This window comes from Musa acuminata, chromosome BXJ3-5 (genome assembly GCF_036884655.1).
Source record: "Musa acuminata AAA Group cultivar baxijiao chromosome BXJ3-5, Cavendish_Baxijiao_AAA, whole genome shotgun sequence".
In the NCBI taxonomy this organism is placed as follows: Eukaryota; Viridiplantae; Streptophyta; class Magnoliopsida; order Zingiberales; family Musaceae; genus Musa; species Musa acuminata.
In genome coordinates, this window is record NC_088353.1 from 23592085 (window position 1) to 23600906 (window position 8822).

The 8822-nt window shown below is 38.2% G+C and overlaps 1 non-coding gene across 1 annotated transcript; it reads right to left on the minus strand.

Annotated features, from left to right (window-relative positions):
- Window positions 1-599: 599 nt before the first annotated feature.
- TRNAS-GCU (transfer RNA serine (anticodon GCU)) lies at window positions 600-681 on the minus strand. Its single transcript has one exon. It is a non-coding gene; the product is annotated as a tRNA-Ser (tRNA).
- Window positions 682-8822: the final 8141 nt, after the last annotated feature.

The window sequence follows — 8822 nt, forward strand, 5'->3', positions numbered from 1 at the left end:
CCACTAGCCGCTTGCCAATATTAAAATGACTATTTTGTCATCCATATTTTCCATTTGACGAGAGTGATTTGGTCATTTTAACGTAGCCTTTCAGGAATGTTACGCAGAAATAATTGAATGTCAACCTATTTTTAATAAGCTTTACCCACAGCGCTCGAATCTACCCGGCGTCCGCTCAAGAATAATGGTCCGTTTGCCCAACGTGTCCTCCAGTCGGAGAACGGGTAAGCGTAAGGTCTACAAACTAACATGGGCCCAGAGAGAAGAATTGCACTTACAAGTCGAATAGGGGCGATGACGCTATCATACGTAAAAGTGTGGCCATTTAAAACAAGAAAAATTAAAGGAAAAAGGAGAAATCGCGTTAATTTGAGGATATCATTTCGTCATCCTACCCGATCCCAAAAGCAAAATAGAGAAAATAATCGGAGGGGTTATTTTCAAGATTTATTTTCTTTTTAAAATTTGCAAAAAAACAAAAATCTACGAATATCATCGATCAAAGCACCCATGATCATGTGATGTCTCACGAGTTGAAATAGACAAAGCGCAGATTAATGATTTTAACTAAAGTTTAGTTAAATAATTAAAAACAAATTCGTCGCCTGAGAGATTCGAACTCTCGCGGGGAAACCCCATGTACTTAGCAGGCACACGCCTTAACCACTCGGCCAAAGCGACGAAAGATATTTCGTTTTGTTATTTTGTCGTAATAAACATCTAATAAAATAAAAATACGTAGTAGTACCCGGGTTACGTAGAATGGGAGGAGTAAAGTATAATGGATTTTAAAAGAAAACTGATGATATAGTTTTGGATTGAAAATATAAAATAAATTTTGAAAGAAAAAAAAATAACAGATAGAAAAATCATATTTCGGATAGAAAAATCATAAAAGAACTATGTTTGTTGGAATGAGTATTTCGGATAGAAAAATCATAGTAGATAAAAAACAAACTCTTGAAAAAAAGTTACAATTATATTTGCTGGAATGAGTGTTTGAAATGAAAAAGACATGAACTCACGATAAGACTTACATAAGATCAAAAAATAGCTCACCACCAAGTTAAAATCATAAAGGGATATAGAAAGTTCACCACCCCAAGGATTATAAACGATGATACAGAACTAACTGAAAACAAAAAGACTCACTACTCAAAAATACATCCAAGAGATATAGAGTTTAAGAGAGTACTCCAAAAGAGCTTCTGCAAAATATCATCAGTTTCTAAAATCTTTTTTAAGCCCTAAATACTAAAATAAATACTAGTACATGAAACATCCCCTCATGCATAGGAAATTTCGAAATTAAGTGTTTTACAAATGCTAACCAACTCTTTTAATGCATTCCTTAGTCATGAAGAAAAGTAACTTGAAACAACTTTAACTTTATATAGGGAATATGCTGATGAGTTGTCATTTTTTAGTGGGCTGAGTTAAAGATTATGAAGCAATATTATTGGCTGAAAAAAATATCATATCATCAACAAGGTCCATATGAGTATATTGTAGCAAATTAGGCACTCTCGTGTCAATCTCCTCTGGTTGAAAAAGACTAGTCCTCAAGTCTTTATTTATTTCGTCAACATAATTATGAAAATGACTTAAATCAACAACATTAAACATTGGGGATACTCCATAATCTTCAAGTAGCTTGATCTTATAAGCGTTTTTACCGATTCTCTTAAGCACTTTGAATGGACTATTAGCCTTTGGTTTCAGTTTTCTAAATTTACCTGGTAGAAACCTCTCCTTCCTTAGATGAATCCAGACTAAATCACTAACATTAAACTTCATATGTTTTCTATGTTTGTTAGCAGCTTCCATATACCTCTCATTTCGCTTTTCTATATTTGCTTTAACACCCTATGTAGCTTCTTTATCTGCTTTACTCTCTCATCAGTATCTCCACTAAATTACTTAGTTGTCGAATGAGGGACGAAATCTAAAGGACCAATAGGATTAGTACCATAAACAACCTCTAAAGTACTCTTACCAATGCTATGATGCATAGAACGATTGTATGTAAACTCAATTTATGGAAGAATGAGACCCTAGTACTTAATATTCTTGCCAACATAGCTTCTAAGCAAATTTCCTAAGCTTCTGTTCGTTACCTTAGTTTGCCCATCGGTTTATGGATGATGTGAGCTGTTGACATTCAAAGAAGTACCTAGCTTCCTCCAAAGAGTTCTCCAAAAATAACTAAGAAATTTTGAATCTCAATCAAATACCATAGTTCTTAGATACCATACAATTTAACAATCTCCTTAATATACAAATCAGCAATATGAGATGTACCATTAGATTTATTGTAGGGAACAAAGTGAGATATTTTTAAAAATCTATCAACAATAACCATGATAGAATCCTTGTTCCTTTAAGTCCTTGATAGTCCCAAAACGAAATCAAGACTCATATCCTCCCATGGAGCATTTGGCATAGGCAATAGAGTGTACAATCCAAAATTTTAACTTTGTGGTTTTGCCAAATGACACACTCGGCATTTCTTTACATATCTCTCTACATCTCTAAACATCTTAGGCCAATAGAAGTTTGATTGTACAAGAGCTAAAGTCTTGTCTCTACTAAAATGTCCACCCAAAACATTACCGTAAGCTTTAACTATAATTACTTATCTCAAAGAACAAGATGGAACATATAAAGCATTAGCTCGAAAAAGAAAATCATTAAAGATAAAAAAATTATTGAAAGGAACCTGATTTGTAATTCTATCATATTGAGCCGAAATCCGCATCATACTTATAGAGATCTTTGAATGTTTCAAATCCAACTACTTTGACTTTCATTGCTGATAATAAAGAAAATTTTCTGCTTAATGCGTCAGTAACTATATTTTGAACACCTGATTTGTACTTGATTATAAAGTTATAAGATTGTAAAAACTCCACCTAAGGTGCATGCCTCTTGTTTAGCTTGTGCTAGTGATTAATTAATGTCTCATGATCAGAATATAAGACAAATGGCTTATCAAGAAGATATTAACTCCAATGAGATAAAGCTTGATAAATGGCATAAAACTCCTTGTTATAGGTAGAATATTTCTTTCTCGTATCATTTAGTTTTTCACTAAAAAATGTAATGGGCTTTCCGTCTTGACTCAAAACAGCATCAATTCTCACATTAGATGCATTACATTCAACCTCAAACACATTATCAAAATTTGGTAGAACTAAGATAGGAGCTTTGGTCTCCTTTCTTTTTAAAAGCTCAAAAGCATCATTAGCCTCATTAGTCCATTTAAATTTATTACATTTCAGACATTCGGTGATTGGAGCGATAATAGAGCTGAAACCCTTGATGAATCTTCTATAGAAGGAAGTTAAGCCATGGAAACTCCTCACATCATGTACTGAAGCAAGTGTTGGCTAATTGAGAATAGCTTCTATCTTACTTTGATCCATCATGATTTCATCTTTTGAAACAACATACTCCAAAAATATAACACTAGAAGTAAATAAATCACACTTTTTTTAATTAGCATAAAGATTTTGCTGCCTCAAAATAAGAAAGATCTCTTTCAGATGATTCATATGCTCCTCTTCGCTTTTGTTGTATACCAATATATCGTTAAAGTAAACTACAATAAATATTTAAATGCATGGCTTAAGTATGTGATTCATAAATCTCATGAAAGTGCTAGGAGCATTAGATAGCCCAAATGGCATAACCAATCATTCATATAAGCCTTCTCTAGTTTTAAATATTATTTTTCATTCATCTCCGGGCCTCATTCTTATTTGGTGATAGCTATTCCTCAAATCAATTTTAGAGAAAATATAAGCACCACATAATTGATCAAGTAAATCATCTAACCTTGGAATAGAAAAACAATAGTACATTGTGATTTTGTTGATGGTGCGATTGTCCCCACACATTTTCTAAGAACCATCCTTCTTAGGCACCAACAAGATTGGAACTGTATAATACATCCAGTCCACCGATTCCTCTTTCGTCGAGGCCACCGACATCCACTATCGATCTTTCTTTATAGGCGAAGATCAGCCTCCTTAGCGGCGACGACACTGCAGCGGCGACCAGATCTAGGGCGACACGACCAGATCTGGGGCGACGACACTGTAGCGGCGGCGGTACTGTAGCGGCGGCGGCGACACTGCAGCGGCGACCAGATCTAGGGCGACACAACCAGATCTAGACCTAGGTCGACGTACTGTAGCGCCGACGACACTGCAGCGGCGACCAGATCTGGGTCGACGTTACTGTAGCGGCGACGACACTGCAGCGACGACCAGATCTAGGGCGACGTACTGTAGCGGTGGCGACACTGCAGCGGCGACCAGATCCAGATCTAGGTCGACGTACTGTAGCGCCGACGACACTGCTGCGCGACCAGATCTGGTTCGACGGTACTGTAGCGGCGACGACACTGCAGAGCGACGGTACTGTAGCGACGATCTGAAATTCTGCAGCGGTGACTTTTCCCTATGGTGACGATTCTGTAGCGGTGACCAGAAGAGGGATCAAACATGGCATCGACGGCCCCTAGGGCTTGCGACGGTGGCGGGAGGGTTGAAACGATGGCAAGACTCCCTACCGTTATCCCTCAAGTTGCTCCTCCACCATATCCTCTCCAGAGAGAAACTCCTTCGATGAAGCAGCATCGAAGCAGGTCGCGCTCTAGATCGCGGCAGCCTGCTCTAATTTCCAATAACCCTCGGCCTTGGACTAGCCTATTCAAGGCTCCGGTTGGAAGTCCAGATCTAAGCTTGGAATTCATTACGCCAGAAGTTCAGGCTGATAAGAAGATTGCTGTATACGAGACTGCTGATTCAGCAGAGCTTATTGAGACATGGTCAATGGCGATTGTTGGCTATGTGGTAGGTCTCAAAACATCTTATTTCCCATTATCCTCATTTATCAAAACTCGATGGGGAATATCGTCATTTGATCTTCATATGCTGGAGAACGGATTCTTTGTTTGCAAGCTATACTCTGAAGAAGATTTGCAACGAATCCTCGAAGGATTCTGGACTATCCGCGGTCATCCAATGATTTTACGACGTTGGTCTCCTGATGTCCGTTTGGAGTTAGATAGCCTACAGTCTATTCCATTATGGGTATCCTTTCAAGGACTGCCTCTACATCTTTGGAGTCGACGTTTTATTGCAAAGTTATGCAGCACTCTGGGACAGCCACTCTACATCGACAAAGCAACAGCAGCTCAGACGAGATTAGCATTTGCACGAGCATGTGTGCTGGTTTCTTCCGATGAAGATCTTCCTAATGAAGTTTTCTATCGCGATCTTGACGGGAACACTCGGAAGGTACATGTCTCATATTCCTGGAAGCCACAACGATGTCAGCGTTGCTTATCTTTTGGTCATGCAAATGGAGCTTGTCAGCAAACCCCACAACCAACCACAAAGGTCTATCGACCACGTCAAGCACCTCAGCAACAAAGTGATTCTTCTCTAATGGCAGTAGCACCGATGGTGGCGAAAACTATTGAGCATTCCGACTCGCAAGGAAATCACCGCGGACAGAAGGACAATTCCAAAACTTTATCTCTTCCTATAATGTCAGAGACTTCCACAACAGAGGTTTCCCATGGTACTAGTGGACAGGAGAAACATAAGTCAGGAACTTCATCTCTTCTAATATCATCGGATCCATCCACAATAGCTCAACGAACTCAGGCCCAAGCAAATCTCGCCAGCAACGATATTCTTCCTCAACAAACTCAGGCCACAACAAACATCGCCAACAAGGATATTCCGACTCAACAAACTCATGCCCCAACAAACCTCTCTAGCCACGCTGCTCCAACAAGTACTATCCAGGATATTGTGCTGCAACAATCTTATCGAGCTTCAACAAACCCTACCAATCAAGACCACATGATTCAAGGTACTTTAAAGTTTAAAAATCTGCAAGCTGTAGATGAAGTGGATAAATATAGGAATAAAGCCATAAAAGGTAAGGATATTGTGCGGGAGGAAAATACAAAACCGAAGGATAAGAAAAAGGATGGTACAATCTATCCAAAGTCGTAGGATGAATACCTTACTACTTTTTCATTTGTTTATTACTAATGAAGATAACATGCTGGAATGTTCGCGGACTTAATAAGTCGGAGAAATGTCGGGAGCTCAACAGAATAATCAAGTCTGCCCCATGTGATATTGTTATTCTAGTGGAAACGAAAATTAAACAATCGCGCGTTCAAGCTCAAAAGAATTTAATATGGTCGGACGCAGAACTGTTTACCAATGACTCAAATGAAACTTTTGGTAGAATATGGGTCTTATGGAATCCTAACTCTATTAATGCTTGGTTTATTTCTGCTACTGATCAATTCATTCATCTTAAGGTAGAGGATAAAAAGAATGGCTGTCAATTCAATTTCACTGGTATATATGCTTCAAACAGTATGCAAGAAAGAAATACTCTTTGGTCTGACCTGACTAATATTGTAAATGGCTGTCTCAATGTACCTTGGATTGTTCTTGGAGACTTTAATACTGTTCGGTACACAAATGAAAAAGTGGGGGGTAGATAACTTTCAGAAAGTCAGCTTCAAAGTTTTAATGATTACATTGACACTGCAGCATTGTTTGATATGAAATCTGTGGGTAATTGGCTCTCCTGGAGTAATCAAGGTGCTGCTAACAGAAAAATAATGGCTCGACTTGATAGGTGTTTGATTAACCATGAATGGTTAACAGTTTACCCAGATTCACTTCTTGAGTATGGTGCTCCTTTGTTTTCTGACCATTCTTTAATGTATATACACGCAGAAAAAGCGACACCAAGAGGCAAGAAACCGTTTAGATTCTTTAACATGTGGAGTACTCATCCTCAATTTCTTGATGTTATCAGATCTGCTTGGAATGTTAATGTGCATGGATCTCCCCCTTACATCTTATGTCAAAAGCTCAAAGCCTGTAAAGCAGCACTAAAGGAGTGGAATACAAATACCTTTGGCAATATTACCACCAGAGTTCAATTTTGCAGAAAGGAACTAATGTCATTGCAACATGAGCTGCAACTTCAGCCAAATGATGAAAATATTATCTACAAAGAGACGGAAGCCAGAAATAACTTCATGCAAGCCTTAAAACAGGAGGAAAGTTTTGCAAAGCAGAAGTCTCGACAGCATTGGCTTACACTAGGGGATTCCAATACTAAATTTTTCTATGCTTCAATTGCTACTCGAAGGGCTGTTAACCGTATCAGCAAATGCAGAGACAAAGATGATAATCTTATTGAGAATTTAGATGAGGTTAAAGCACACACAGAGCAATTTTTTTATTCCTTACTCAATCAAGCTGGGAAACCTAATAACATTCATGTGGAGCCGACTAGAAAACTTGATTCGGAAGCTATTTCAATCCTCAATGCCCCAATTACAGATGACGAAATTGTATGTGTTGTCTTTAAGTCACCAAAGCACAAAAGCCCAGGTCCAGATGGATTTCCAGCTGAATTTTACCAAACTGCTTGGTCTATTATTGGAAATGATGTGATCAAAGCTTGCCAACATTTTTTCTCTTCAGGTCATATTCTTAGAGAGATGAATTGCACTTTTATTTCTTTAATTCCGAAGAATGCAGGGGCTGATTCACTAGAGAACTATCGACCCATATCATTATGCAACTTTATATATAAGATCATCTCCAAAGTATTGGCAAATAGAATGCAAAAGGTATTACACAAGATCATTAGCCCAAATCAAGCTGCTTTCATCAAAGGGAGAAGTATACATCATAACATTTTACTTGCTAATGACTTGGTCAAAGATTTGCATTCAAAAGCAAGAGGGACAAAAATCTGCATTAAAGCTGATCTAAGGAAAGCCTTTGATTCAGTTAATAGGAAATTTATCTATAAGATGCTCCTTGATATGAACTTCCCACAGCAATGGATTAATTGGATTCAATCTTGCCTAGAAACTCCAAAGTTTTCGATACTCTTTAATGGCTCACCTATTGGTTTTTTTGGGAGCACGAATGGCATCCGACAAGGTGATCCACTCTCTCCGTATCTCTTTACTATTGCGATGGAAGGACTTAGCTGTATGTTGGAACACGCAGTCTTAAATGGCAGCATTAAGGTACCCAATGCTGGTTCTGTTCATATATCACATATAACATTTGCAGATGACTTACTTATCTTTCTCCAAAATGAACCAACTTCAGTAAAGAACCTGGCTACCATTATTAATGACTTTGGTATGGTTTCTGGACTTCAGTTAAATCATGTGAAAAGTAAAGTATATATGAGCCCTTACGTTGAGGATAAGGTCTTTATTTCACAAACTTTGGGGGTTAGTGAAGGAAGCTTGCCAGTTCCTTATTTGGGTCTCCCGCTCATATCCACAGGCATTCACAAAACCCACTGTCAACCTATCTTGCAAAAAATAAAGAATAGAATTTCTTCTTGGAAAAATAGGTTTCTATCAAAAGCAGGACGACTCGAACTCATCCGTTCGGTATTGCACTCCTACTCTATATATTGGTGTAATGCATTTCTTCTGCCTGCTGGACTTCTCCAAGATATTGAACGGTTATTAATGAACTTCTTCTGGAATGGCACAAATGATAAGGCAATGCATATGGTAAATTGGGATAGCATTTGCAAACCGAAAGATGAAGGGGGGCTAAATTTGAGAAATACTAGAGATTGGAATCAAGCATGTTTGGTACAGCAATTGTGGGATCTTTTGCAAAACAAATGTTCCTTATGGTCACATTGGGTTTCTGCTAAGTATCTCTCAAAGGAATCAATATGGGAAATTTCAACAAGAACAGACCACTCTGCAGCTTGGAAAGGAATTTTAA